This window comes from Phytophthora sojae (assembly GCF_000149755.1).
Source record: "Phytophthora sojae unplaced genomic scaffold PHYSOscaffold_7, whole genome shotgun sequence".
Taxonomy (NCBI): Eukaryota; Oomycota; class Peronosporomycetes; order Peronosporales; family Peronosporaceae; genus Phytophthora; species Phytophthora sojae.
In genome coordinates, this window is record NW_009258121.1 from 2,169,655 (window position 1) to 2,179,112 (window position 9,458).

At 62.7% G+C, this 9,458-nt stretch overlaps 17 non-coding genes across 17 annotated transcripts; all 17 read left to right on the forward strand.

Annotated features, from left to right (window-relative positions):
* Window positions 1–22: 22 nt before the first annotated feature.
* Window positions 23–95, forward strand: PHYSODRAFT_t1334. Its single transcript has one exon. It is a non-coding gene; the product is annotated as a tRNA-Phe (tRNA).
* A 495-nt stretch (window positions 96–590) lies between these two features.
* On the forward strand, window positions 591–663 carry PHYSODRAFT_t1335. The gene has a single exon. It is a non-coding gene; the product is annotated as a tRNA-Phe (tRNA).
* Window positions 664–1,158: 495 nt separating this feature from the next.
* On the forward strand, window positions 1,159–1,229 carry PHYSODRAFT_t1336. The gene has a single exon. It is a non-coding gene; the product is annotated as a tRNA-Phe (tRNA).
* Window positions 1,230–1,724: 495 nt separating this feature from the next.
* PHYSODRAFT_t1337 lies at window positions 1,725–1,797 on the forward strand. Its single transcript has one exon. It is a non-coding gene; the product is annotated as a tRNA-Phe (tRNA).
* A 495-nt stretch (window positions 1,798–2,292) lies between these two features.
* On the forward strand, window positions 2,293–2,365 carry PHYSODRAFT_t1338. Its single transcript has one exon. It is a non-coding gene; the product is annotated as a tRNA-Phe (tRNA).
* A 495-nt stretch (window positions 2,366–2,860) lies between these two features.
* Window positions 2,861–2,933, forward strand: PHYSODRAFT_t1339. The gene has a single exon. It is a non-coding gene; the product is annotated as a tRNA-Phe (tRNA).
* A 495-nt stretch (window positions 2,934–3,428) lies between these two features.
* On the forward strand, window positions 3,429–3,501 carry PHYSODRAFT_t1340. The gene has a single exon. It is a non-coding gene; the product is annotated as a tRNA-Phe (tRNA).
* Window positions 3,502–3,996: 495 nt separating this feature from the next.
* PHYSODRAFT_t1341 lies at window positions 3,997–4,069 on the forward strand. The gene has a single exon. It is a non-coding gene; the product is annotated as a tRNA-Phe (tRNA).
* A 495-nt stretch (window positions 4,070–4,564) lies between these two features.
* Window positions 4,565–4,637, forward strand: PHYSODRAFT_t1342. The gene has a single exon. It is a non-coding gene; the product is annotated as a tRNA-Phe (tRNA).
* A 495-nt stretch (window positions 4,638–5,132) lies between these two features.
* PHYSODRAFT_t1343 lies at window positions 5,133–5,203 on the forward strand. The gene has a single exon. It is a non-coding gene; the product is annotated as a tRNA-Phe (tRNA).
* Window positions 5,204–5,699: 496 nt separating this feature from the next.
* PHYSODRAFT_t1344 lies at window positions 5,700–5,770 on the forward strand. The gene has a single exon. It is a non-coding gene; the product is annotated as a tRNA-Phe (tRNA).
* Window positions 5,771–6,266: 496 nt separating this feature from the next.
* PHYSODRAFT_t1345 lies at window positions 6,267–6,339 on the forward strand. Its single transcript has one exon. It is a non-coding gene; the product is annotated as a tRNA-Phe (tRNA).
* Window positions 6,340–6,834: 495 nt separating this feature from the next.
* PHYSODRAFT_t1346 lies at window positions 6,835–6,905 on the forward strand. The gene has a single exon. It is a non-coding gene; the product is annotated as a tRNA-Phe (tRNA).
* Window positions 6,906–7,400: 495 nt separating this feature from the next.
* Window positions 7,401–7,473, forward strand: PHYSODRAFT_t1347. The gene has a single exon. It is a non-coding gene; the product is annotated as a tRNA-Phe (tRNA).
* Window positions 7,474–7,968: 495 nt separating this feature from the next.
* Window positions 7,969–8,041, forward strand: PHYSODRAFT_t1348. The gene has a single exon. It is a non-coding gene; the product is annotated as a tRNA-Phe (tRNA).
* Window positions 8,042–8,536: 495 nt separating this feature from the next.
* Window positions 8,537–8,609, forward strand: PHYSODRAFT_t1349. Its single transcript has one exon. It is a non-coding gene; the product is annotated as a tRNA-Phe (tRNA).
* Window positions 8,610–9,104: 495 nt separating this feature from the next.
* PHYSODRAFT_t1350 lies at window positions 9,105–9,177 on the forward strand. Its single transcript has one exon. It is a non-coding gene; the product is annotated as a tRNA-Phe (tRNA).
* The last annotated feature ends 281 nt before the right edge of the window (window positions 9,178–9,458 follow it).

Here is a 9,458-nt window from a genome sequence, read left to right on the forward strand (position 1 = left end):
GCGGGTAGGTTTGATTTTTGGCGCCTCGATAGCTCAGTTGGGAGAGCGTCAGACTGAAGATCTGAAGGTCCCTGGTTCGATCCCGGGTCGCGGCACTTTTGCGTCCTTTTGCTGTGCTCGCCGCACTCGTTTCTGCGGCTCTGCGGGTCTGGCACGCTGCCTACCATGGCGTGCCCATCGTGCTCGCTGCTGCCGCGCTGTTTCTCACCCGCGACGACTCCTACTGACCGGCTGCAGTCGGTGTGGCTGGCCCCGGGCTCAAGCGAGCTGCGGGTCAATTTCGACCAGCGCTGTTTGGTGTTCCGACACGTGTATAGCTACGAACACGGCACCGAGTGGGCGGCAGGACGTGGTAGCCCGGGCCAATGCGCTCGGGACGGCGTCAATAGTGCGTAGCGACGAGATACACTCGGCATGATCGGAGGTCTCGTTCGATGCGGGATGGCGTCGGAGCGGGGATCGGATTGGCCACGTAGGTAGAGGAGGGGACGGCGGCGGTGTGCGGGCAGCGTGTGTGGGCACGGGAAGCGTTGTGTTGTGCATGCGAGGGCGCAAAATTTGGGGGCAGGCGGGTAGGTTTGATTTTTGGCGCCTCGATAGCTCAGTTGGGAGAGCGTCAGACTGAAGATCTGAAGGTCCCTGGTTCGATCCCGGGTCGCGGCACTTTTGCGTCCTTTTGCTGTGCTCGCCGCACTCGTTTCTGCGGCTCTGCGGGTCTGGCACGCTGCCTACCATGGCGTGCCCATCGTGCTCGCTGCTGCCGCGCTGTTTCTCACCCGCGACGACTCCTACTGACCGGCTGCAGTCGGTGTGGCTGGCCCCGGGCTCAAGCGAGCTGTGGGTCAATTTCGACCAGCGCTGTTTGGTGTTCCGACACGTCTATAGCTACGAACACGGCACCGAGTGGGCGGCAGGACGTGGTAGCCCGGGCCAATGCGCTCGGGACGGCGTCAATAGTGCGTAGCGACGAGATACACTCGGCATGATCGGAGGTCTCGTTCGATGCGGGATGGCGTCGGAGCGGGGATCGGATTGGCCACGTAGGTAGAGGAGGGGACGGCGGCGGTGTGCGGGCAGCGTGTGTGGGCACGGGAAGCGTTGTGTTGTGCATGCGAGGGCGCAAAATTTTGGGGCAGGCGGGTAGGTTTGACTTTTGGCGCCTCGATAGCTCAGTTGGGAGAGCGTCACTGAAGATCTGAAGGTCCCTGGTTCGATCCCGGGTCGCGGCACTTTTGCGTCCTTTTGCTGTGCTCGCCGCACTCGTTTCTGCGGCTCTGCGGGTCTGACACGCTGCCTACCATGGCGTGCCCATCGTGCTCGCTGCTGCCGCGCTGTTTCTCACCCGCGACGATTCCTACTGACCGGCTGCAGTCGGTGTGGCTGGCCCCGGGCTCAAGCGAGCTGCGGGTCAATTTCGACCAGCGCTGTTTGGTGTTCCGACACGTCTATAGCTACGAACACGGCACCGAGTGGGCGGCAGGACGTGGTAGCCCGGGCCAATGCGCTCGGGACGGCGTCAATAGTGCGTAGCGACGAGATACACTCGGCATGATCGGAGGTCTCGTTCGATGCGGGATGGCGTCGGAGCGGGGATCGGATTGGCCACGTAGGTAGAGGAGGGGACGGCGGTGGTGTGCGGGCAGCGTGTGTGGGCACGGGAAGCGTTGTGTTGTGCATGCGAGGGCGCAAAATTTGGGGGCAGGCGGGTAGGTTTGACTTTTGGCGCCTCGATAGCTCAGTTGGGAGAGCGTCAGACTGAAGATCTGAAGGTCCCTGGTTCGATCCCGGGTCGCGGCACTTTTGCGTCCTTTTGCTGTGCTCGCCGCACTCGTTTCTGCGGCTCTGCGGGTCTGACACGCTGCCTACCATGGCGTGCCCATCGTGCTCGCTGCTGCCGCGCTGTTTCTCACCCGCGACGATTCCTACTGACCGGCTGCAGTCGGTGTGGCTGGCCCCGGGCTCAAGCGAGCTGCGGGTCAATTTCGACCAGCGCTGTTTGGTGTTCCGACACGTCTATAGCTACGAACACGGCACCGAGTGGGCGGCAGGACGTGGTAGCCCGGGCCAATGCGCTCGGGACGGCGTCAATAGTGCGTAGCGACGAGATACACTCGGCATGATCGGAGGTCTCGTTCGATGCGGGATGGCGTCGGAGCGGGGATCGGATTGGCCACGTAGGTAGAGGAGGGGACGGCGGCGGTGTGCGGGCAGCGTGTGTGGGCACGGGAAGCGTTGTGTTGTGCATGCGAGGGCGCAAAATTTTGGGGCAGGCGGGTAGGTTTGATTTTTGGCGCCTCGATAGCTCAGTTGGGAGAGCGTCAGACTGAAGATCTGAAGGTCCCTGGTTCGATCCCGGGTCGCGGCACTTTTGCGTCCTTTTGCTGTGCTCGCCGCACTCGTTTCTGCGCCTCTGCGGGTCTGACACGCTGCCTACCATGGCGTGCCCATCGTGCTCGCTGCTGTCGCGCTGTTTCTCACCCGTGACGACTCCTACTGACCGGCTGCAGTCGGTGTGGCTGGCCCCGGGCTCAAGCGAGCTGCGGGTCAATTTCGACCAGCGCTGTTTGGTGTTCCGACACGTCTATAGCTACGAACACGGCACCGAGTGGGCGGCAGGACGTGGTAGCCCGGGCCAATGCGCTCGGGACGGCGTCAATAGTGCGTAGCGACGAGATACACTCGGCATGATCGGAGGTCTCGTTCGATGCGGGATGGCGTCGGAGCGGGGATCGGATTGGCCACGTAGGTAGAGGAGGGGACGGCGGCGGTGTGCGGGCAGCGTGTGTGGGCACGGGAAGCGTTGTGTTGTGCATGCGAGGGCGCAAAATTTTGGGGCAGGCGGGTAGGTTTGACTTTTGGCGCCTCGATAGCTCAGTTGGGAGAGCGTCAGACTGAAGATCTGAAGGTCCCTGGTTCGATCCCGGGTCGCGGCACTTTTGCGTCCTTTTGCTGTGCTCGCCGCACTCGTTTCTGCGGCTCTGCGGGTCTGACACGCTGCCTACCATGGCGTGCCCATCGTGCTCGCTGCTGTCGCGCTGTTTCTCACCCGTGACGACTCCTACTGACCGGCTGCAGTCGGTGTGGCTGGCCCCGGGCTCAAGCGAGCTGCGGGTCAATTTCGACCAGCGCTGTTTGGTGTTCCGACACGTCTATAGCTACGAACACGGCACCGAGTGGGCGGCAGGACGTGGTAGCCCGGGCCAATGCGCTCGGGACGGCGTCAATAGTGCGTAGCGACGAGATACACTCGGCATGATCGGAGGTCTCGTTCGATGCGGGATGGCGTCGGAGCGGGGATCGGATTGGCCACGTAGGTAGAGGAGGGGACGGCGGCGGTGTGCGGGCAGCGTGTGTGGGCACGGGAAGCGTTGTGTTGTGCATGCGAGGGCGCAAAATTTTGGGGCAGGCGGGTAGGTTTGATTTTTGGCGCCTCGATAGCTCAGTTGGGAGAGCGTCAGACTGAAGATCTGAAGGTCCCTGGTTCGATCCCGGGTCGCGGCACTTTTGCGTCCTTTTGCTGTGCTCGCCGCACTCGTTTCTGCGGCTCTGCGGGTCTGGCACGCTGCCTACCATGGCGTGCCCATCGTGCTCGCTGCTGTCGCGCTGTTTCTCACCCGCGACGATTCCTACTGACCGGCTGCAGTCGGTGTGGCTGGCCCCGGGCTCAAGCGAGCTGCGGGTCAATTTCGACCAGCGCTGTTTGGTGTTCCGACACGTGTATAGCTACGAACACGGCACCGAGTGGGCGGCAGGACGTGGTAGCCCGGGCCAATGCGCTCGGGACGGCGTCAATAGTGCGTAGCGACGAGATACACTCGGCATGATCGGAGGTCTCGTTCGATGCGGGATGGCGTCGGAGCGGGGATCGGATTGGCCACGTAGGTAGAGGAGGGGACGGCGGCGGTGTGCGGGCAGCGTGTGTGGGCACGGGAAGCGTTGTGTTGTGCATGCGAGGGCGCAAAATTTTGGGGCAGGCGGGTAGGTTTGACTTTTGGCGCCTCGATAGCTCAGTTGGGAGAGCGTCAGACTGAAGATCTGAAGGTCCCTGGTTCGATCCCGGGTCGCGGCACTTTTGCGTCCTTTTGCTGTGCTCGCCGCACTCGTTTCTGCGGCTCTGCGGGTCTGACACGCTGCCTACCATGGCGTGCCCATCGTGCTCGCTGCTGCCGCGCTGTTTCTCACCCGCGACGACTCCTACTGACCGGCTGCAGTCGGTGTGGCTGGCCCCGGGCTCAAGCGAGCTGCGGGTCAATTTCGACCAGCGCTGTTTGGTGTTCCGACACGTGTATAGCTACGAACACGGCACCGAGTGGGCGGCAGGACGTGGTAGCCCGGGCCAATGCGCTCGGGACGGCGTCAATAGTGCGTAGCGACGAGATACACTCGGCATGATCGGAGGTCTCGTTCGATGCGGGATGGCGTCGGAGCGGGGATCGGATTGGCCACGTAGGTAGAGGAGGGGACGGCGGCGGTGTGCGGGCAGCGTGTGTGGGCACGGGAAGCGTTGTGTTGTGCATGCGAGGGCGCAAAATTTGGGGGCAGGCGGGTAGGTTTGATTTTTGGCGCCTCGATAGCTCAGTTGGGAGAGCGTCAGACTGAAGATCTGAAGGTCCCTGGTTCGATCCCGGGTCGCGGCACTTTTGCGTCCTTTTGCTGTGCTCGCCGCACTCGTTTCTGCGGCTCTGCGGGTCTGGCACGCTGCCTACCATGGCGTGCCCATCGTGCTCGCTGCTGCCGCGCTGTTTCTCACCCGCGACGACTCCTACTGACCGGCTGCAGTCGGTGTGGCTGGCCCCGGGCTCAAGCGAGCTGTGGGTCAATTTCGACCAGCGCTGTTTGGTGTTCCGACACGTGTATAGCTACGAACACGGCACCGAGTGGGCGGCAGGACGTGGTAGCCCGGGCCAATGCGCTCGGGACGGCGTCAATAGTGCGTAGCGACGAGATACACTCGGCATGATCGGAGGTCTCGTTCGATGCGGGATGGCGTCGGAGCGGGGATCGGATTGGCCACGTAGGTAGAGGAGGGGACGGCGGCGGTGTGCGGGCAGCGTGTGTGGGCACGGGAAGCGTTGTGTTGTGCATGCGAGGGCGCAAAATTTTGGGGCAGGCGGGTAGGTTTGACTTTTGGCGCCTCGATAGCTCAGTTGGGAGAGCGTCACTGAAGATCTGAAGGTCCCTGGTTCGATCCCGGGTCGCGGCACTTTTGCGTCCTTTTGCTGTGCTCGCCGCACTCGTTTCTGCGGCTCTGCGGTGTCTGGCACGCTGCCTACCATGGCGTGCCCATCGTGCTCGCTGCTGCCGCGCTGTTTCTCACCCGCGACGACTCCTACTGACCGGCTGCAGTCGGTGTGGCTGGCCCCGGGCTCAAGCGAGCTGCGGGTCAATTTCGACCAGCGCTGTTTGGTGTTCCGACACGTCTATAGCTACGAACACGGCACCGAGTGGGCGGCAGGACGTGGTAGCCCGGGCCAATGCGCTCGGGACGGCGTCAATAGTGCGTAGCGACGAGATACACTCGGCATGATCGGAGGTCTCGTTCGATGCGGGATGGCGTCGGAGCGGGGATCGGATTGGCCACGTAGGTAGAGGAGGGGACGGCGGCGGTGTGCGGGCAGCGTGTGTGGGCACGGGAAGCGTTGTGTTGTGCATGCGAGGGCGCAAAATTTTGGGGCAGGCGGGTAGGTTTGACTTTTGGCGCCTCGATAGCTCAGTTGGGAGAGCGTCACTGAAGATCTGAAGGTCCCTGGTTCGATCCCGGGTCGCGGCACTTTTGCGTCCTTTTGCTGTGCTCGCCGCACTCGTTTCTGCGGCTCTGCGGTGTCTGGCACGCTGCCTACCATGGCGTGCCCATCGTGCTCGCTGCTGCCGCGCTGTTTCTCACCCGCGACGACTCCTACTGACCGGCTGCAGTCGGTGTGGCTGGCCCCGGGCTCAAGCGAGCTGCGGGTCAATTTCGACCAGCGCTGTTTGGTGTTCCGACACGTCTATAGCTACGAACACGGCACCGAGTGGGCGGCAGGACGTGGTAGCCCGGGCCAATGCGCTCGGGACGGCGTCAATAGTGCGTAGCGACGAGATACACTCGGCATGATCGGAGGTCTCGTTCGATGCGGGATGGCGTCGGAGCGGGGATCGGATTGGCCACGTAGGTAGAGGAGGGGACGGCGGCGGTGTGCGGGCAGCGTGTGTGGGCACGGGAAGCGTTGTGTTGTGCATGCGAGGGCGCAAAATTTTGGGGCAGGCGGGTAGGTTTGACTTTTGGCGCCTCGATAGCTCAGTTGGGAGAGCGTCAGACTGAAGATCTGAAGGTCCCTGGTTCGATCCCGGGTCGCGGCACTTTTGCGTCCTTTTGCTGTGCTCGCCGCACTCGTTTCTGCGGCTCTGCGGGTCTGGCACGCTGCCTACCATGGCGTGCCCATCGTGCTCGCTGCTGCCGCGCTGTTTCTCACCCGTGACGACTCCTACTGACCGGCTGCAGTCAGTGTGGCTGGCCCCGGGCTCAAGCGAGCTGCGGGTCAATTTCGACCAGCGCTGTTTGGTGTTCCGACACGTCTATAGCTACGAACACGGCACCGAGTGGGCGGCAGGACGTGGTAGCCCGGGCCAATGCGCTCGGGACGGCGTCAATAGTGCGTAGCGACGAGATACACTCGGCATGATCGGAGGTCTCGTTCGATGCGGGATGGCGTCGGAGCGGGGATCGGATTGGCCACGTAGGTAGAGGAGGGGACGGCGGCGGTGTGCGGGCAGCGTGTGTGGGCACGGGAAGCGTTGTGTTGTGCATGCGAGGGCGCAAAATTTTGGGGCAGGCGGGTAGGTTTGACTTTTGGCGCCTCGATAGCTCAGTTGGGAGAGCGTCACTGAAGATCTGAAGGTCCCTGGTTCGATCCCGGGTCGCGGCACTTTTGCGTCCTTTTGCTGTGCTCGCCGCACTCGTTTCTGCGGCTCTGCGGGTCTGACACGCTGCCTACCATGGCGTGCCCATCGTGCTCGCTGCTGTCGCGCTGTTTCTCACCCGCGACGACTCCTACTGACCGGCTGCAGTCAGTGTGGCTGGCCCCGGGCTCAAGCGAGCTGCGGGTCAATTTCGACCAGCGCTGTTTGGTGTTCCGACACGTCTATAGCTACGAACACGGCACCGAGTGGGCGGCAGGACGTGGTAGCCCGGGCCAATGCGCTCGGGACGGCGTCAATAGTGCGTAGCGACGAGATACACTCGGCATGATCGGAGGTCTCGTTCGATGCGGGATGGCGTCGGAGCGGGGATCGGATTGGCCACGTAGGTAGAGGAGGGGACGGCGGCGGTGTGCGGGCAGCGTGTGTGGGCACGGGAAGCGTTGTGTTGTGCATGCGAGGGCGCAAAATTTTGGGGCAGGCGGGTAGGTTTGATTTTTGGCGCCTCGATAGCTCAGTTGGGAGAGCGTCAGACTGAAGATCTGAAGGTCCCTGGTTCGATCCCGGGTCGCGGCACTTTTGCGTCCTTTTGCTGTGCTCGCCGCACTCGTTTCTGCGGCTCTGCGGGTCTGGCACGCTGCCTACCATGGCGTGCCCATCGTGCTCGCTGCTGCCGCGCTGTTTCTCACCCGCGACGACTCCTACTGACCGGCTGCAGTCGGTGTGGCTGGCCCCGGGCTCAAGCGAGCTGCGGGTCAATTTCGACCAGCGCTGTTTGGTGTTCCGACACGTCTATAGCTACGAACACGGCACCGAGTGGGCGGCAGGACGTGGTAGCCCGGGCCAATGCGCTCGGGACGGCGTCAATAGTGCGTAGCGACGAGATACACTCGGCATGATCGGAGGTCTCGTTCGATGCGGGATGGCGTCGGAGCGGGGATCGGATTGGCCACGTAGGTAGAGGAGGGGACGGCGGCGGTGTGCGGGCAGCGTGTGTGGGCACGGGAAGCGTTGTGTTGTGCATGCGAGGGCGCAAAATTTTGGGGCAGGCGGGTAGGTTTGACTTTTGGCGCCTCGATAGCTCAGTTGGGAGAGCGTCAGACTGAAGATCTGAAGGTCCCTGGTTCGATCCCGGGTCGCGGCACTTTTGCGTCCTTTTGCTGTGCTCGCCGCACTCGTTTCTGCGGCTCTGCGGGTCTGGCACGCTGCCTACCATGGCGTGCCCATCGTGCTCGCTGCTGCCGCGCTGTTTCTCACCCGCGACGACTCCTACTGACCGGCTGCAGTCGGTGTGGCTGGCCCCGGGCTCAAGCGAGCTGCGGGTCAATTTCGACCAGCGCTGTTTGGTGTTCCGACACGTGTATAGCTACGAACACGGCACCGAGTGGGCGGCAGGACGTGGTAGCCCGGGCCAATGCGCTCGGGACGGCGTCAATAGTGCGTAGCGACGAGATACACTCGGCATGATCGGAGGTCTCGTTCGATGCGGGATGGCGTCGGAGCGGGGATCGGATTGGCCACGTAGGTAGAGGAGGGGACGGCGGCGGTGTGCGGGCAGCGTGTGTGGGCACGGGAAGCGTTGTGTTGTGCATGCGAGGGCGCAAAATTTTGGGGCAGGCGGGTAGGTTTGACTTTTGGCGCCTCGATAGCTCAGTTGGGAGAGCGTCAGACTGAAGATCTGAAGGTCCCTGGTTCGATCCCGGGTCGCGGCACTTTTGCGTCCTTTTGCTGTGCTCGCCGCACTCGTTTCTGCGGCTCTGCGGGTCTGGCACGCTGCCTACCATGGCGTGCCCATCGTGCTCGCTGCTGCCGCGCTGTTTCTCACCCGCGACGACTCCTACTGACCGGCTGCAGTCGGTGTGGCTGGCCCCGGGCTCAAGCGAGCTGCGGGTCAATTTCGACCAGCGCTGTTTGGTGTTCCGACACGTGTATAGCTACGAACACGGCACCGAGTGGGCGGCAGGACGTGGTAGCCCGGGCCAATGCGCTCGGGACGGCGTCAATAGTGCGTAGCGACGAGATACACTCGGCATGATCGGAGGTCTCGTTCGATGCGGGATGGCGTCGGAGCGGGGATCGGATTGGCCACGTAGGTAGAGGAGGGGACGGCGGCGGTGTGCGGGCAGCGTGTGTGGGCACGGGAAGCGTTGTGTTGTGCATGCGAGGGCGCAAAATTTTGGGGCAGGCGGGTAGGTTTGACTTTTGGCGCCTCGATAGCTCAGTTGGGAGAGCGTCAGACTGAAGATCTGAAGGTCCCTGGTTCGATCCCGGGTCGCGGCACTTTTGCGTCCTTTTGCTGTGCTAGCCGCACTCGTTTCTGCGGCTCTGCGGGTCTGGCACGCTGCCTACCATGGCGTGCCCATCGTGCTCGCTGCTACCATGCTGTTTCTCACCCGCGACGATCCCTACTGACTATCTCAGGTTTTACGGATAGGACACACAATCTTAGGCACAATTAGCGGTAAATAAACGTTAATCGGCTTTAATTCTGCCTGGATCTATAGCTCACACACACGGTACGGATTGCATACCGGGGTACACCTGAAAAACTCTAGATATAT